At 48.5% G+C, this 17,772-nt stretch overlaps 1 protein-coding gene across 1 annotated transcript in view; it reads right to left on the bottom strand.

The window, feature by feature from the left end:
• LOC123514715 (mediator of RNA polymerase II transcription subunit 18-like) overlaps positions 1-17,772 on the bottom strand; it is a 97,356-nt gene that overhangs the window by 65,635 nt on the left and 13,949 nt on the right. The window lies entirely within an intron of this gene.

Raw genomic sequence — 17,772 nt, 5'->3', positions numbered from 1 at the left:
GAGATGGATGTAAAGGGTTTGTCGGAATGAGGAAGGGAACGTGAAGATCCCAGTAGGCTGCAGTGTGGGAAGGTGACGATGGGGATAGGAATGGAACGACGTGTGCGTGTGGAGAACGGGTGTGAGGGGGGGAAGGAATAACTGGTGGACAGAAGGAAAGGGTTACTGACGGAGAATAATGAGTAAGAAAATGTGTGCAGTGTGTGACTAAGACAGCGGGGTGACATTAAGAAGGGAAGGAGTGGCAGTGGGAAGGGTGCATGTGAACAGTACGTGTGTGTGTGAGGGGAGAGGGGCGGACATGCCAGGGAGGTTAGCCGGGTAGTGTTGTATATAAGGGAATGGAAGTGAGAATTCTTGTCAAATTCAAACTTTTTTTTTTCCTTGCAACAAGTCCTCAGGGGTCATGGGGAGCAACCCTACCAACTACTACCACCACCACCACTTCGTAAAGTAGCCGGTCTGTCCTAGAAGACAGGCGACCTTGTTTTAGTATTTACATAACCGTAGCGTCACCCTTCTCCCTGCCCCGCCCCGTCAGCCCCGTCCCTTCGTTACGCCCTTAGGTCTGTGGGTCCTCGCCGCCGCTCACACCTGTACCCTGCTTTCATCAAACTAGACCTAGCAGGCTCGAGTCTAGCCGCTTCCCCCTCAAAAAATGGCCTCCGAAGTGACCTGTTGTGTGTACGAAGCAGATCACTTTAATTTCCGAAATACACGCAGCAAGCACTAATATTAGGGCAGAGTGTTTAAAGCTGCATTAATCTCCATTGCACTGGAATAGCCTTTGCTTTATGTGACACTAAAGCCTGAGTCTAATGCTCGTTCACCCACAATATTTGAATTATGGTACACGAGAAATCCCTAATGGGCGTCGAATATTACTGTATAATCTCATTTTACTATTTTTACCTGGAAAATAATATGTAGTACCAATAAAAAAGATTATTAGGCAGGCTTCTATTGTGGCAGTGACCAGCGGGAGCCAAACCACCTCGTGCCGTCCCGTTATGAAAGGTATTATTCTCAAGCACGGCGACGCTTTCGACACACACACACACACACACACACACACACACACACAACTGCCGACTTGTGAATTCCTTACTTTTTTACCATTATTATTTTTCTCGGGGAAAACAATTCTAATTAAGTCTTATAGGGGAAAAGTAGGTAAGGAACACACACAAGACCATGAGCAACGGTCACAAAGTAAACCGGTCGCGGTGGCATAGGCCACGAGTATCCCTGTAAACTCGTCACCACCACAGCCGAGTCTACTGGGCTCATCCTTGTACCTTGTCTGACATCTCTGATCTTCCTTAGGCAACACTTTTTCCAGCTTCCTTCTTCCCCAATACCAGGAAAGGCCTATCTCTATTAGCCTGCATGCATCTCTCTCTCTCTCTCTCTGTGTGTGTGTGTGTGTGTGTGTGTGTGTGTGTGTGTGTGTGTGTGTGTGTGTGTGTGTGTGTGTGTGTGTGTGTGTGTGTGTGTGTGTGTGTGTGTGTGTGTGTGTGTGTGTGTGTGTGTGTGTGTGTGTGTGTGTGTGTGTGTGTGTGTGTGTGTGTGTGTGTGTGTGTGTGTGTGTGTGTGTGTGTGTGTGTGTGTGTGTGTGTGTGTGTGTGTGTGTGTGTAACATTGGCAACCTCTCTCTCGCTGTAACATTAGCAACTCGTGGATGCAGTAATTCCATAGTACATTCCGTTAGTCCAGCTCCCAGACAGATGGCGGTAATGGCACCTTATCGAGAGGGCACACCGATACTTAGGTTGTTTTAACGCTGCTCTTACACTCGCGTCTCTATTACCTGAGTGCACGTCCACGAGAAGGTAAGGAAAAAGCCACAATTTATTACTACCCGGATGTAATACGTGCCGCTGAGTTGTTCCTTTCTGACGGCGATGTGAGCAGGGTGAGTACGTGCCCGGAGCTTCTCTGTGCCTCCTCCTCCTCATGTCTCCCTCTCCCTCTTTCCCTAAGGACATAGCGTGACCTTGAACGGAGGAAACCAAGGCAGGTGGCAAGAGGTACGAGTAGAAGCTCAAGAAGAACGTTTGCAAGATCGTGTAAAGGAACGAGCGACCGAGAGGGGAAGTGAGTTTTTTTTTCTTTTTTTTGCTGCAGTTTTTCTTGGCAGCAGTGGTGGTGGTAGTGGTGGTGGATGTAGTGGAGGAGGTGGTGGTAGTGGTGGAAGCCCCGAGCAAGGTATGATGCTCCCACCCGACCAGCAAGACTCAAGGAGGTCTGGTTTTTTACCTTCCCGCACACCGATGCCCCATCCAACCCTTGCTCTCCACCCCAACACTCCTTTGGCCACATCTTCCCTGTCCGCCACCATCACCATCACCACCACCACCACCACAGGCAACCTTACACCCATGCCCTTAACTCCCCAACAACCTCAAACACAACCACTAACAACCCACCAACACGCATCCCTCCTATCCCAACACTCCTTTGTCCACGTCACCAACACCACCACCACCACCACCAGCAACAACTATCCTCGTGTTCAACATTACCCCTTCCAATCACTCCTCCACCAAGCAAACTACAACTTCTAATATCCACACCACACAAAATCTTCCAGTCCAGCTCACCCAGTCTTTATCCTCACTGTCCATCAAATTTACACACACACACACACACACACACACACACACACACACACACACACACACACACACACACACACAGTACCTAAACTTCCATCTTTTCGTTTTGTGCACCATCAGCTGTGTCCTAAGTTTTCTCTGCCATCCCATTCCCTAAAACTGACCAGAGATGCATGTACAGCCTTCCAGTCCTTCAGTTCTCACAGTCTCTAACACTAGCAGCCTCCAACCTTGAAAGTATAAGCTTCCCGCGAGTCTCCCAGTAAAAAGTACTCCTGACAGCCAACACCCTTCCAATATATGCAGCTTATCAGCACGTTAATTCGAGAAATACGTACCCTGCCAGTTCAGTCAGTCCTTTGTGACATACCACACCGACACACCTTATCTCTCCAATCCCTAACTCTTAAGACCCCATCCGTCCCTACAATCTAGTGTGTGTGTGTGTATATATATATATATATATATATATATATATATATATATATATATATATATATATATATATATATATATATATATATATATACACGAAAAGGGGAAAAACAACTCGTTGGGGTTCTGTATCTACATCCACTACATTCGTCCTTCAACACCCAACACAAGTCCTCGCCTTCTTCCTCTCCTCCTACAGCACATTCTTTGCCGTCCTACACGCGACACTAACCTACACCACACACTGATCTTCTGCACCATATGATAGCCCAGTTCCTCCCACGCCTTTATGCAACTCCAAACACTCCCATCTTGTCTTACACTCCTGCAACACTGAACATCAATACGTTACATCGTTTTCTCTTGTCTTATATTCCTCTGCAGCATCGCGTTTTCTGTTCTGGTGATGGTGGTGAAGGTGGTGGTCATATTACTTTCTCAGGTCACGTCTCAAGGTCATGGCGCTTTCCCGTGTAAGTGTGTGTGTGTGTGTGTGTGTGTGTGTGTGTGTGTGTGTGTGTGTGTGTGTGTGTGTGTGTGTGTGTGTGTGTGTGTGTGTGTGTGTGTGTGTTTTCCTGTTTGTTTGTCTGTTGTGTGTGTGTGTGTGTGTGTGTGTGTGTGTGTGTGTGTGTGTGTGTGTGTGTGTGTGTGTGTGTGTGTGTGTGTGTGTGTGTGTGTGTGTGTGTGTGTGTGTGTGTGTGTGTGTGTGTGTGTGTGTGTGTGTGTTATCTTAGTCAAGTTTTTATTGAGACAACTTTTATTTTATTTATCCCACAATTAACTTTTTCAGAGAGAGAGAGAGAGAGAGAGAGAGAGAGAGAGAGAGAGAGAGAGAGAGAGAGAGAGAGAGAGAGAGAGAGAGAGAGAGAGAATCATAACCCTTCCCTAGTCCCTAGAGTATAAATAAAAAGTCTGTGAAAAAAAAAAAAAAAAAAAAAAAACAAGGCAACAAACGACTCCACGTAAATCTAATTATTTCACACTTACGGAGGAAAGTCTTAATGCTTCCCAAGAATACTAATTTAAGAACACTACGATGCCTTGCGTAAAAAAAAAAAAACAAAATAAAATAAAAATATAAAGAAGTAAAGAAAGAGCCAGATTCTTTTTCAATCCTTTCCATTCACTCCTCCGCTTCTCTCTTATCTCCGCACGGTGTATAAGAAATCACTCTCTCTCTCTCTCTCTCTCTCTCTCTCTCTCTCTCTCTCTCTCTCTCTCTCTCTCTCTAATTGTTTCACGTATTAATCCACACATCCACTTCCCGTCCATCCACTCCTACAACTTTCCCTATCATTCACCCACAGATTTCCTTTCCTTTACCTCCACCCGTCTTCTCTCCTACCTTCCTCCCCTCCCCTCCCGCCAGACCTTCTTAATGATCCGATCTGCTTAAATCTTCATCTGGTTTAGGCGAGGCTGTAGCGCCCTTCCCCTCCCCGCCACCACCACTACCGCCGCCGCCGCCGCCGCCACCGCAGAGCCTATTATGTAACTGTCCCACCACCCCCGCCACCCTTCAGACGTCAGGAGGAGGAGGAGGAGGAGGAGGAGGAGGAGGAGGAGGAGGAGGGTGGCAGCCGCTGCAGTCTCAAGGCGCTCAACTCTAACATTACATAAGTTCCCTGCTCCCTTCTTCCTTCCTTCAGGTGGCTTATGGCCTCACCAGAACCGTTCCTTCCCTCCCTCCCTCCCTCCCTTCTTTCCTTTCCTCCCTCCCAGCCTCCTACCGTCTCCTCTCCTTCCCTCCAATACTTAATTTTCCACCACCGCCGAATCTAGCAGTACATTTTCCTCCTCCTCCTCCTCCTCCTCCTCCTTACCCCATCACTTCACCTGCCAGCGCCACGTCACCTGCCTCCCCCTTCCCTCTCCTCCCCTTCCAACAAGAACTACTTACTCAGTGCCTCCTACCCTTGCCCCCACCCCTAATTTCTCACCTCTCCTCCCTCCCTCCCTCCCGGTGTCCGTCACTCCTCCCGCCGGTGCATCTCCGGTAAACGAGGCAGGAAACGGATTCTGCTTTTTATTTCCCCGGCGATTCTTTCTTTTCCTCGCTACTTCCCGTCGTCCTGTAACCTTCATTATCATGCAAGTCCCTCCTCCTCCTCCTCCTCCTCCTCCTCCTCCTCCACCTCCTCCTCCTCCTTCCTCCTGTCCGCCCCTGGCCGCCTTCATCTCTCTTGACCCTCCTTCCCTCCCTCACCCTCACCACTACCATCACCATCAAGTTTTTTTCCACCTCAGTTTAAAGTCAGCAAGTTAGGGTACAATTTCCTCGCAACTTTGATCAAAATGGACCCATCAACTATAGTATACTTCCCTTCCCTCTTCCCTTTCCTCCCTCCCAACCTAACCTCGCGTCTCTCCTTTCCCTTTCCTTCACTCACACCCTCCTGCTCTCCCTCTCTCACTTCCTTCCTTCCTTCCTTCCTTCGCGAAAACAGCTACACACAAACACCCAGGCGGCACATATGTTACCCTCCAGACGCACAAACTCGCCGCGGCAGCAGAGGGAGCCGAGGAGACACGCTTTACAAAACTGGATGGCCAACAATGTTCGTCTTCGATTATAAACAGATTCAATTTCGGTTCTCGTTCTCCACATCAGTCAAGCTTACGACACCACCACCACCACCACCACTACCATCTTTGTCACCATTCTACAGCAGCCGCCGCCGCCGCCACCACCACCACCACCACCTCTTTTTCCTTACTCGTCCGCCACCGACCGCCCTTCTCCTCCACCTCTTCCCTCTCAATGCCATCATCATCCTCACCCTCGCGCTAATTATCAAATCATTTCCGAAGAAGTGCACAAGGATGATGGACGCGTTTCCTGCCTGACTAGAACCGAAGCTGGAACTGAAGGCCTCTCTCTCTCTCTCTCTCTCTCTCTCTCTCTCTCTCTCTCTCTCTCTCTCTCTCTCTCTCTCTCTCTCTCTCTCTCTCTCTCTGCCTGTCTTCTTACCACTCCCCTCACCACCACCACACCCCACTATCCTTCCTTTCCTTCCTTCCTTTCATGCAAGACCACCACCACCACTACCCACCCTTCTTTCCTTTCATGCATCACTACTACCTTCTCTTCTTTCCTTTCACTTATTAACCCCCTCTCTCTCTCTCTCTCTCTCTCTCTCTCTCTCTCTCTCTCTCTCTCTCTCTCTCTCTCTCTCCTTTTATTCCTCCAAGCATTAATACCATTCCCTTGCTTCCTCAATATCTTTTTTTTTTTCCCATTCTGCCTTCCTTCTCAACGAATATGACTATCTTTCTTACATTTCCCATCACTACTGGCACTCTCATTTATTCTTTCAAATACTAACACTATCTCCTCTCCTTTCCCTCCTTCCTCCCTCCATCCCGTTACCTTAACACACAATTATCCTCCCCAGACGTTCCACCAGCAAGCATTTAAGCACAACAGGCAATTACAACATAAACACACGTAACACCACGCAAGGAGAACGTGCTAATTACCTTGCGCCAATCACCCGCCGGACATGGTGAGGTGTACAGTGTGTGGTAATGAGCACTGCCGCCGCCAGCACCAGGGCCACCAAACCACCACCGCTGCCCTGCTGCCCTCTCCACTTCACTGGTCAAAGACTCATGTTCTCAACCCTTTCGAACTTCCATTATAGGTATTTTTTATGGCTACAGATATTGAGTAGGGTTAACTAGGGTATTGTCTTTTTAATGTGATGAGGTGTAGCTGTTAAAAATGTAAAGCTATCACTACATTCATTTAGAAATCAGTAAAAATACACTCATTAACCTCCGTTTACCGAATTGCAGGATATTCACGAACTCTTAACGGTAATTCCGAGGGTGATTGATATATATTGATGAAAAAGTAAATGATAACTAAATATAGCACTGAACTTACTAAGCCCCTCCCCTTCCCCAACATAATAAATTCTGTCCTCCTTCCCTCGCTCTCCTCTCCGTCGCCTCCCAAACCTGTAGCTACACCACCACCGCCACTCATAAACTCATTTTTCACCGCCAGCCGATTTAATTTCCTCCCTCATTATCTTGCATCCGTAGACTGGGAGGGAAGGAAAGGGAGGGAGGTGGAAGACTTTCTGGTGAGTGGGAGGGAAACTTTTGTCCCTCTCTCCTCCCTGTTTCTCTTTCCCACTCTCTTCCCGACCCGGCCGATTTCCCCACCATCCCGTGCCCTCCTTTCCCTATCGTTTCCTTTCACTTGTCTCCTGTAATGGATGTTTATGTGCCTCTTATGGATGAGCTGTGGTGTCTGTGTGGTGGTGGCAGCGTGGCTGTCGTGGTTGCCTGAAGCTGTGACTGTGGTGTGGTAGTGTGTGCTATAATGAGGCCGTCATGTTAAGTATTGCTCACGTGGTTGTGGTGGATTAATGTGTGGCATAAACTAAAACTACTACCAATTCCACTGCCATCATCATTTTCGTCACCCACAATAGAAATAGCTAACTTTCAAAAACTTGGGGATAAGAGTGGTGAGAGCAAAAGGTAGCTGAGAGGAGAGGAGAGAGAATACCAAAGGAGGGAGAAGGAAGGAGAGATTCCGAGAGACTAAGAACAGGGAGGGACGAGAAGGGAGGCCAGGAGGGTGAGAAGAGGGAGGGAGGGAAAGGGAGACGGAGGCACACTTTTCAGACTCTTACGCCGCCGATAAAGGGGGAATGGAAGGCCGGTCTAAGGAGGCGTATAAAGGGAAATATTTAAAGGGAGGCCGGAGGGGAAGAGGGAAGGTACGAATGACGCAGACAAAGTGTGAAGACGCTATACACTACTCCTCCTCCACCTCTCCTGGAGTGTGTGATAAGGCTGGGTCAATGCGCGAGGGTCAAAGTAAAAGGGGGTAGAGTGTCGAAGAAACTTGACTAAGAAGATGGGACTTGAGATGAGAGGGTGGTGGAGGGCGGAGAGGAGGAAGGGAGGGAGGGAGGGAGGGAGGGTACAAATGTGCCATAGATGTCCAAGACGCTGAGAGGCAGAGCTGTGAGGCTTCAGGAATGGCGGGTTTGGAGAGTAAGGAGACCAAGGACACGAGAGGACTATAGATTTTAGTCTGAGTATGAAGGAATGAACCTTGAGGAGACTGGAAAGGTGAAAGAAAGGGAGAAGAGTGAAAGAAGGTGAGTGAGGGAAGGTGAGTGAGGTAGCTACTGATTGGGGAATAAGGAGTGGGATAGAAGGTAAATTTATTCAGTTTTTTGGGATGAAGGAATGAATGTTGAGGATTAGAAAGATGAAAGAGTGAGAGGGAAAGAAAGACAGGGAATGTGAGAGAGTGAGCAAGCCAATGACTAGAAAAAAAAAGAAAAATAAGATGGAGATAAACAAACTTCGGGCATCTCATCTCAATATTTTCAACTCGCTTCACTGGACGTAATATGGCTTTTCAAAGATATTCCCATGACTAGTGACGCATTAACAACGAATCTATACGAACATCAGCCAAAAAAAAAAAAAAAAAAAATCCATATATTAAACTCAACACCCTTTCAAAACCTGCACTTATGAGAAACCGAACCGTTTAGAAATACGAGCACAAACCTTAAGCCTTACATAATACCTGGCCATTAGCATAGGCGACAACCCAGGCAACCGAAGCAACCTAGACGAGACCCCGACAAACCTCCGGTAAGTTCCTTGGGGCGGGGAGAGGGGGGGGGGGGAAGACATTCTGGGATCCTAATGGGGCGGTGAGGGACGGGACGACATGGAGCTGCTAACCCGCAGAAGTGGTCTGACGGGTGGTGGTGGTAGTAGTAGTAGTAGTAGTAGTAGTAGTAGTAGTAGTAGTAGTAGTAGTAGTAGTAGTAGTAGTAGTGGTGGTGGTGGTGGTGGTGGTGGTGGTGGTGAGGGACGGGTAGTACGGAAGGTTTATAATGGTAGTGGTGGTGGTTACTAAAGCTTGTGAATTCCTATACCTGTGTGTGTGTGTGTGTGTGTGTGTGTGTGTGTGTGTGTGTGTGTGTGTGTGTGTGTGTGTGTGTGTGTGTGTGTATTGTCGTCACTCTCCTTTCTCTTTTTTCCTCTACCACCCACAGTGACCTCCCTTCCCCCGCTCCCCTTAACACCAGTTTTGGTCTATTCATCCGTGCCGCGTCTTTCTCACCGCTGTTTGATCATAGTGCTCATAATACCACTCCTTCCTCTGCTCTCTCTCTCTCTCTCTCTCTCTCTCTCTCTCTCTCTCTCTCTCTCTCTCTCTGTGTGTGTGTGTGTGTGTGTGTGTGTGTGTGTGTGTGTGTGTGTGTGTGTGTGTGTGTGCTCTTATGAACAGTACACCAGTCCTCCTCCTCCTCCTCCTCCTCCTCCTCCTCCTCCTCCTCCTCCTCCTCCTCCTCCTCCTCCTCCACAGGGCAGCGAAGGACAAAGGGGAGAGACGCTAATGAAAGCAATAGAAAGGCGTAGAACGAGACGGAAAAAAACCGCTAGGGAGAAAAGTACTTCAGACACATAACTAAACGAGGCAAGTTGTAGCAGGAAAGCAGACTTAAGTAACTTGGTAAAAACTACAGGAGGAGGAGGAGGAGGAGGAGGAGAGAGAGAGAGAGAGAGAGAGAGAGAGAGAGAGAGAGAGAGAGAGAGAGAGAGAGAGAGAGAGAGAGAGAGAGAGAGAGAGAGAGAGAGAGAGAGAGAGAGAATTCACAAACAGGGATAAGTGGGAAGAATGTGAAGAGGAACCCGGTTTAACCTTTGCCACACACACACACACACACACACACACACACACACACACACACACACACACACACACACACACACACACACACACACACACACACACACACACACACACACACACACACACACACACACACACACACACACACACACACACACACAGTAAGACGCTCATCATTATTCACACATCTACATTTGACACTACTACCGATATAGATTCTCTCTCTCTCTCTCTCTCTCTCTCTCTCTCTCTCTCTCTCTCTCTCTCTGTAACAATGAGCTATTTCCATCATACTCTTGTTAAAAAGAACTCCTCCCTCTTCCTTCAACATCATGGCTTCCTCCTCCTCCTCCTCCTCCTCCTCCTCCTGCAATGTTGAACCAAGACAGGAACCCAACAGCAAGACTTACGCCATGGAGTCCTGCCTCTCTGCTATCGACTACCACCACCACTATCTCCTCCTCCTCCTCCTCCTCCTCCTCCTCCTCCTCCTCCTCCTCCTCCTTCGCTGGTACCCACATAAACCATTTGCTAAGGGTAAGAAGACAGGAAGAGACTCTACCCTGTCTACTTTAATCCTCTCGTACAATACTACTTTTCTTTCTCCTTAGAGAGAGAGAGAGAGAGAGAGAGAGAGAGAGAGAGAGAGAGAGAGAGAGAGAGAGAGAGAGAGAGAGAGAGAGAGAGAGAGAGAGAGAGAGAGAGAGAGAGAGAGAGAATGAATGTACTAAAAAGTTTCGTCCAAAAAATCATTCCTGAAGGCAAAAAAATAAAAGGCGTGAACCTTTAAAAAGGACACGTATGGAAGGTACAAAATACACACACACACACGACTAAGGAGGAACAAAGGAGATCCTAAACACAAGTGGAAGTAGAAAGAAAAGAAAGTAAAAAGTCACTCAAAAGACAAAGAAACGGTGCAAAGGGAAGGAGTACAAGTGAATGAAGAGAATGAAGGGAGGAGGAAGAAGGAGGAGGAGGACGTGGATGGGGAGGAAGGAGAGGATGAGAGCAAGTATGTGGACAACCGAAGTAGTTTTTCACTATGACTCACAATCGTCTGCTTAACAGGGCTGAGTGGACTGTGGTTGCGTGGGTGGTGGGGTGAGGGGTGAGGTGTGGACGGTCTGGGAGGGAAGTCACAAAGATGAGGATTGAGGGAGAAAGTGAGGAAGGAGAGGGGAGAGTGAAGCACAGTACACACCAAGCCTGTCCCTCACACACCACTATTGCTACCTCCTCCTCCTCCTCCTCCTCCTCCGAACACAACCAAGTCATACAACAGCTCCCCTTTCCTCCTCCCACCCCTCCTTCTCTTACTTTTTTTTCTTTTAACTAGAGCAGAAAAGAAAGGGGAAGAGAAGGGAGGGAGGGAGAAGAAATATTGTAGTACACTCAGAAATTTGGGAAACAGGTTCTCAAAAGAAAAAAAAAGGCAAGAGGACGACGAAGAGGAGGACGACGACGAGGAGTAGGAAGAGAAGGTTCACAAAACTGGAAAGACACACACACACACACACACACACACACACACACACACACACACACACACACATCAAAAAGAATACGTAGGATGAAAAGCGAAAAGACCATAATGAAAACTGGAGGATGGAAAAATAATAATATGCATGAGAAGAGGCGAGAGTTGATATGAAAGAAAACAATAACAACTCCACTAAAAAGCAATTCTAAAAACTTCAGCCAATTTTGAAAATGCCTTAAGAATATGAACAATTAAGGCGTGAAGAGGAATGGAATGGGAATATAATGAAGAAATGAGAGAGAGAGAGAGAGAGAGAGAGAGAGAGAGAGAGAGAGAGAGAGAGAGAGAGAGAGAGAGAGAGAGAGAGAGAGAGAGAGAGAGAGCGCAAGGAAGACAAAACTTAGAAGTGTAATGGAAGAACAAGAGAGAAAAGTAGGAAGAATGACAAACAGGCACCCCCTATGCCCCTCCCCCCCACTCAGATCATCTCCCCAAGGTCACTCTCCTCTCTCTCCCTCATCTACGCCGGAGGGAGAAGGGAGAGAAAGGAGAGGAGAGGGTGATTGCGAGAGCGGCGCGAAGTTATTTGGGGAGAGAGAGAGAGAGAGAGAGAGAGAGAGAGAGAGAGAGAGAGAGAGAGAGAGAGAGAGAGAGAGAGAGAGAGAGAGAGAGAGAGAGACCCACGACCCTGACTAATATCTAGAAACGGGGACACACACACACACACACACACACACACACACACTGGCATCTTTCAATATTAGTACCTTTTTTTCTCAATTCATTTATCCAATACCAATTAAGATAAATTTCTACCGTAAAATTAAATGGCTATGAAAGTGCAGATATTTATGCGTCCCACTAATTTGCATACCGGTAAAAATATAATAAAAAATGAGCGCACGAAACATTTTGAAGCGCCGGTGTGTGTGTGTGTGTGTGTGTGTGTGTGTGTGTGTGTGTGTGTGTGTGTGTGTGTGTGTGTGTGTGTGTTCAGTAGTAATACAACTATCAAATGCAGAAAGAAAACACACACACATACACACACACACATTACTACTATTACAAATAGTCAATTATTATTACCCATTATCCTGGTCATACTTAAAGAAGAATTAATAAGTTTTGCTACATTTGAAGAAAACTTAGTTATGGATGATGATGATGATGATGATGATGATGATGATGAGGAGGAGGAGGAGGAGGAGGAGGAGGAGGAGGAGGAGGAGGAGGAGGAGGAGGAGGAGGAGGAGGAGGAGGAGGAGGAGGAGGTTAAGTAGTATGCCTCGTCATCTTCCCATGCAGTAGCCGCAACCATTACATTCCAACCATCAATACACTCCACTTCAACACCTGCACCCTACACACACACACACACACACACACACACACACACACAGTGTACCAAGCGGTCGACAGAATCTACTCATAAGGGCATTCTTTCCCCCACCAGCACATCCTCACACCATCCGAGACAGACAGACAGACAGACACATCAAAAAGCACCCGTCTTCCTCATGCATCACCGCGTCCCTCCTTCCACCAGTCACGCCAGCCCACAGCCCGCCCACCGCCCACCTGCACCGCCACTTTGTCTCGCCTCGTCAATTCATTTAGCACTCCTACTCCCATTCCTACTCGTCTTTCTTGCGCCGCTGCTCTTAAACACCGTCACATTTTCACTCATCTTCAAATTTCGCCTTGTTAGAGCGGCACCTCGTTCGTACTACACACAACACAGCGGCGCGTCCTTGGTTCTCTCTCTCTCTCTCTCTCTCTCTCTCTCTCTCTCTCTCTGTGTCCCCTGCCTTCCCTGCACTCCCTTGTACTGCTACACCTGCCCCCATCCCAACACACCTCCCACCAAACCCAGCCAACCCAACACGCATGCATTTTTATTATACAGGATGTGGGAATAGTCTCTCACCTGCACTTTGTTCGGCAACGACACACGACATTAACTCCTCTCTTTTTACCCTCCTTTTTATGCCATGTAAACCAGCAACAACAACAAAAAAAAACACATACATGAACATTGGTAGGTAAACCGGGCTCCCTTCCCAGGTTGCGAGAAGAGGTTACTGTTAAGGAAAAGCGGTACGCAGGTGAGGGGAAGAAAATCAAGAGGAAAGAGCCTTATGATGATGCGTGAGGGAAGAGGAGTAGCATTACAAGTGTGGGGGGGAGGAGAGAGAAGGGGAATGCTATGAAGGGGGTGTGGGATGTAGAGATTGAAAAGGGGAAAGGATGTAGAGTTGTGAAGAAGTCAGGTGGCTTATGAAAGGATGCTGAGTGAGTGAGTGCAGGAGTGAGTGTAGCTAGAAGAGGAGACGGAGTGAGTGAGAAGGTTTGTAAAGAGTAAGCAAGAAAGAGCAAGGATAAGGAGAGCAGCTGTTGCTTTACGTAACTTGAAGGACTCTCTCTCTCTCTCTCTCTCTCTCATCCTGGATTATGAGAGAGAGAGAGAGAGAGAGAGAGAGAGAGAGAGAGAGAGAGAGAGAGAGAGAGAGAGAGAGAGAGAGAGAGAGAGAGAGAGAGAGAGAGAGAGAGAGAGAGAGAGAGAGTTCTGGGAAAAAGTGCACGGAAGACTTGCATCTCTCCACATCTTCCCACACCACTTTCCTCCCCATCACCCCATTACGCACACACACCTCCATCCCCTTTATCCCCTCCTCCCCAACCTACTTTATGAATAATACTCCTGAGACAGATACTCACACACTTACTCCTTCCCCCCGTTCCCCTTCCCTCGTTCCCTTCTATTCTCCCTCCCCCCCATCTCCTCTCTCTCTCTCTCTCTCTCTCTCTCTCTCTCTCTCTCTCTCTCTCTCTCTCTCTCTCTCTCGACTAATATATTCCCATCATCTGTACTATTTTTCTTTTCTTTATCCTCTCAACGTAATTCAATTATGCTGTGTGTGTGTGTGTGTGTGTGTGTGTGTGTGTGTGTGTGTGTGTGTGTGTGTGTGTGTGTGTGTGTGTGTGCGCGCGCGCGCAGTATATATCCTCTTAAGATTAAATAACCAAATCATCTCTCGCTTTCCATCCTTTCAGCTATCTCCCCTCCACCCCTCTCCTCGTCAGTAGTCCCTCCCCACCAGTGCCCCCGCGGCAGTCACGAGGAGATTATAGTCACCAGCACCACACACTCACCCGCCTCGCCCTCTCACGGAACTCTGTATGCTTAGGTAACACACACACACACACACACACACACACACACACACACACACACACACACACACACACACACACACACACACACTACTTCTGATGGAATTTTTTCCTGTCTCATCAAAATTTCATTTCCACTATTCTTTAACGCCTCCAAAAAGTCAGTCTGAGTCTCTCGTAACCACCCCACGTCATCCATCCTTCCCTATCCTCTTCTCTTTTCCCCAGCCCTCCCTCCTTCAGAGCCGCCATCCCATCCCTTGCTCAATGCTCACTATTCGGGCAAACAATAGCCAGGTTTAAAGGCCGGGGAGCAGCACGAGACGAGGACCAGCCAGCCAGCCCAGGGAAGCGACGAGAAAAACTGCACCAACTTAATGGAGGCGCTTCGGGAACGAGAGAGAGAGAGAGAGAGAGAGAGAGAGAGAGAGAGAGAGAGAGAGAGAGAGAGAGAGAGAGAGAGAGAGAGAGAGAGAGAGAGAGAGAGAGAGAGAGAGAGAGAGAGAGAGAGAGAGAGAGAGAGAGAGAGAGAGAGAGAGACTTAATTCAGTCATGAGTTTGTTTGTCATTTTCCAACACACTCGTACAATATAAGGTGACAACAACACCAGGACAGAACACAAAGGCGGTTCTACTACAACTATATACACGGCAGTCCTGTGACCAACCCGCCTGTGTGCGTAGACCCCATAAGGAAAGAGGACAGTCAAAGTATCCCATACCCTAACACTAGTACCCCACTGGTCCCCTCCCATACACCACCACCACCACCACCACGCCATCACGACCCTCAGCCGCCCAGCAACACGGACCCTCCCTCCCTTGGTCCATACATTAAAAGGAGAGAGAAAAAAAGGGGAGGGAGTGAAATATGTATTAGTATAAATAACAAAGGTATGGCCCTACCCCTACCCTGTCTCTGCCCTACCCAGCCCAGCCGTGCCCTGTACTGGTGGGGCAGCTAAGGACAGGGCGGGCTAGGCATGGCTATTAATACCCAAGTCCATAAAGTGATACGAAGGGCCGATAATTATTCCAATTTTCCCGCACCAGTGACTCCCCGAGGGACGGCCAGGGAGCCCGCCTAGCCCTACCCAGCTCTTCCCTGCCCTGCCCTGCCCTGCCCTGCCCTGCCCTGCCTTGCCTTGTTTTGCCTTGCCCAGCCCTGCCCTGTCCAGCTCAGCTCAGCTCAACTCAACTGAAGTTCAGTTCAGTTCAGCCAAGTCCAGCCTCCTCCTGCCGAACACATGGGTAAAAAATACAAAAGGTAAGATAGAGATAATAATGGAAAAAAAGGGAGGATAAAAGTAAAAAAAAAAAAAAGTGGTAGGATATAAAGGATAATACGAGGTGAAATTTCTTTTTTACCCAATGAAGCAAAAACCCGTTTCAATTCCGAACATAATAACACAATAGATTTATAAAGCCACATCACAATTCTCTCTCTCTCTCTCTCTCTCTCTCTCTCTCTCTCTCTCTCTCGCGACGGACTCGGGACGCGGACGGACGGACACGCACACGCAAACGCACACAAAAGAGAAAGGTCGAGGAGGACGAATAATCAAGATAAAAAACAAACATACTCATCCAGCTGCGCCTCTAAGGACTCAACATGGCAGACTGATAGGGAATCAGTCTGACTAGAAAGAGAAGGAACCTCCTCACCCCCCCCCAGACTCCTTCCAATGCAGTCCTGACCCATTAACCCTTAGGACGAATTGCCCCCCTCTCTCTCTCTCTCTCTCTCTCTCTCTCTCTCTCTCTCTCTCTCGGATAAAAGAAGGAGGCCGAGTCTCGTTTTGCCGTTCTAGGAAGGGCGAGAAAGCCAAGGTCAGGTAGTTTCCTCCTCCCGCCCATCCTTCCCTTCCACACAAGACCCTTTCTTTCAGCCTTCCCTTCCACTCCACGACCTTTTTCTTCCCGGTCCCGAGACGCTACGCAAGCCTCAACTCTTTCCTCCGACACATGGAGGAGCGCAAAACTTGGAAGACTTCGAGGAGAAAACGTGACTTCCATACAATTTCCAGAGAATCAACTGAGCTTCCAAGACGCCGACAGGCTTCCAGAAGACTAACAGCTTCCAAAGGGTCAACTGAGCCTCCACAATGCTAACATATCTTCAAGGAGACTATGGAGAGAGAAAAAAATAAAATAAAAAGCTTCCAGGAGACAACAGAGGCACAGATGTCTCGTGCCGGTGGACAATGACCCTCTAGCAGGCGGCCCATCCATCCATCCAGCTATCCATCAGCACGTCAGCGACACACAGATAAGACTGCAAACCAGCAACCACGTGAACCACCGCCACACCTCGCTACACTCCACTACGCCTCCAACGACCACCAAAACCACCAGCCTCCATGATTCCTCTGCACGACAAAAACTTCTTCCAACTGTTCCCACTCATCACTCGTGTATTCGCCCATTCCCAGACACCTTAATATTTCATTACCTCTTTATCTAGTTCTTCATTTTACTTGTCTCAATTTGCTATATTTTCATTCATATTGTTATTTTTCGTCGCATGACAAGTCCACCACTTATCACCAATCTTTTCAGTGCCTATCCCCGTCTCCAGCCACTTAGCCACACCCTAACCCCTCCGTCCTCCGTGAAAGATAACCAGCCCACCCAATCCGATATCCAGTCCGGCACATTCCAGGGATGGGCTGAAGATGCCGGTGCCCTCTACCTGCCCGCTACAACACCTGTCTCTACCTGGGGCCTGGGTGGTGGTCAGGTACACTCTCACTCACCTGACTCATCCCCCAGTACACCCCCTACACCCTTGTGGTGGTCAGGTCGCGAACCAGCTCTCACTCGCCCCGGGCACTCAAACCTGGCCACATTTTACCAGTCCAACCATCGACCAACACGAAGAAACCACTTACAAAAATCGAGAGGTTCAACTTAAAGTAATTCACACACAAGACAATACATATCTACAATGTTATGCAAGCCACACAAAGGACTAGCTATATACACAAGATAAAAAGTCTAAACACGGCTATCATACAAATAAATATAGCCACTGGACCCTGGTTGGCGTATTCATCTACTCCTCTAATTCAGCGCCAAGCAGCACACTAGTCTGGAGCCTCTCTCACTTGGCACTCTGAAGGGGAAGTCAAGAGGGCGGGGAGGGCAGCTGGCCCTCCGTAACCACCTCAACAGTCACTTATGGACAGCCCAGCTGTAAGCAGCGACCAGCGGGACGGCGCGGCGCGGGGCGGGGCGGGGCAGGCTGGGTTTGCTTCCCACAGGCCCAGAGAATAGTCACGTCCCTCCCCATCCGGCCTTCCACCACCCGCCACGCCTTGCCCTGTGCCGCGCCGCGCCGCCTCAAGGGCACTTCCCCATGTTCCCACACACACTGCCAT

This window comes from Portunus trituberculatus, chromosome 38 (assembly GCF_017591435.1).
Source record: "Portunus trituberculatus isolate SZX2019 chromosome 38, ASM1759143v1, whole genome shotgun sequence".
NCBI classification, from domain to species: Eukaryota; Metazoa; Arthropoda; class Malacostraca; order Decapoda; family Portunidae; genus Portunus; species Portunus trituberculatus.
The sequence above is the reverse complement of the archived record's forward strand: the minus strand, read 5'-3'. Positions and strand labels throughout refer to the sequence as shown.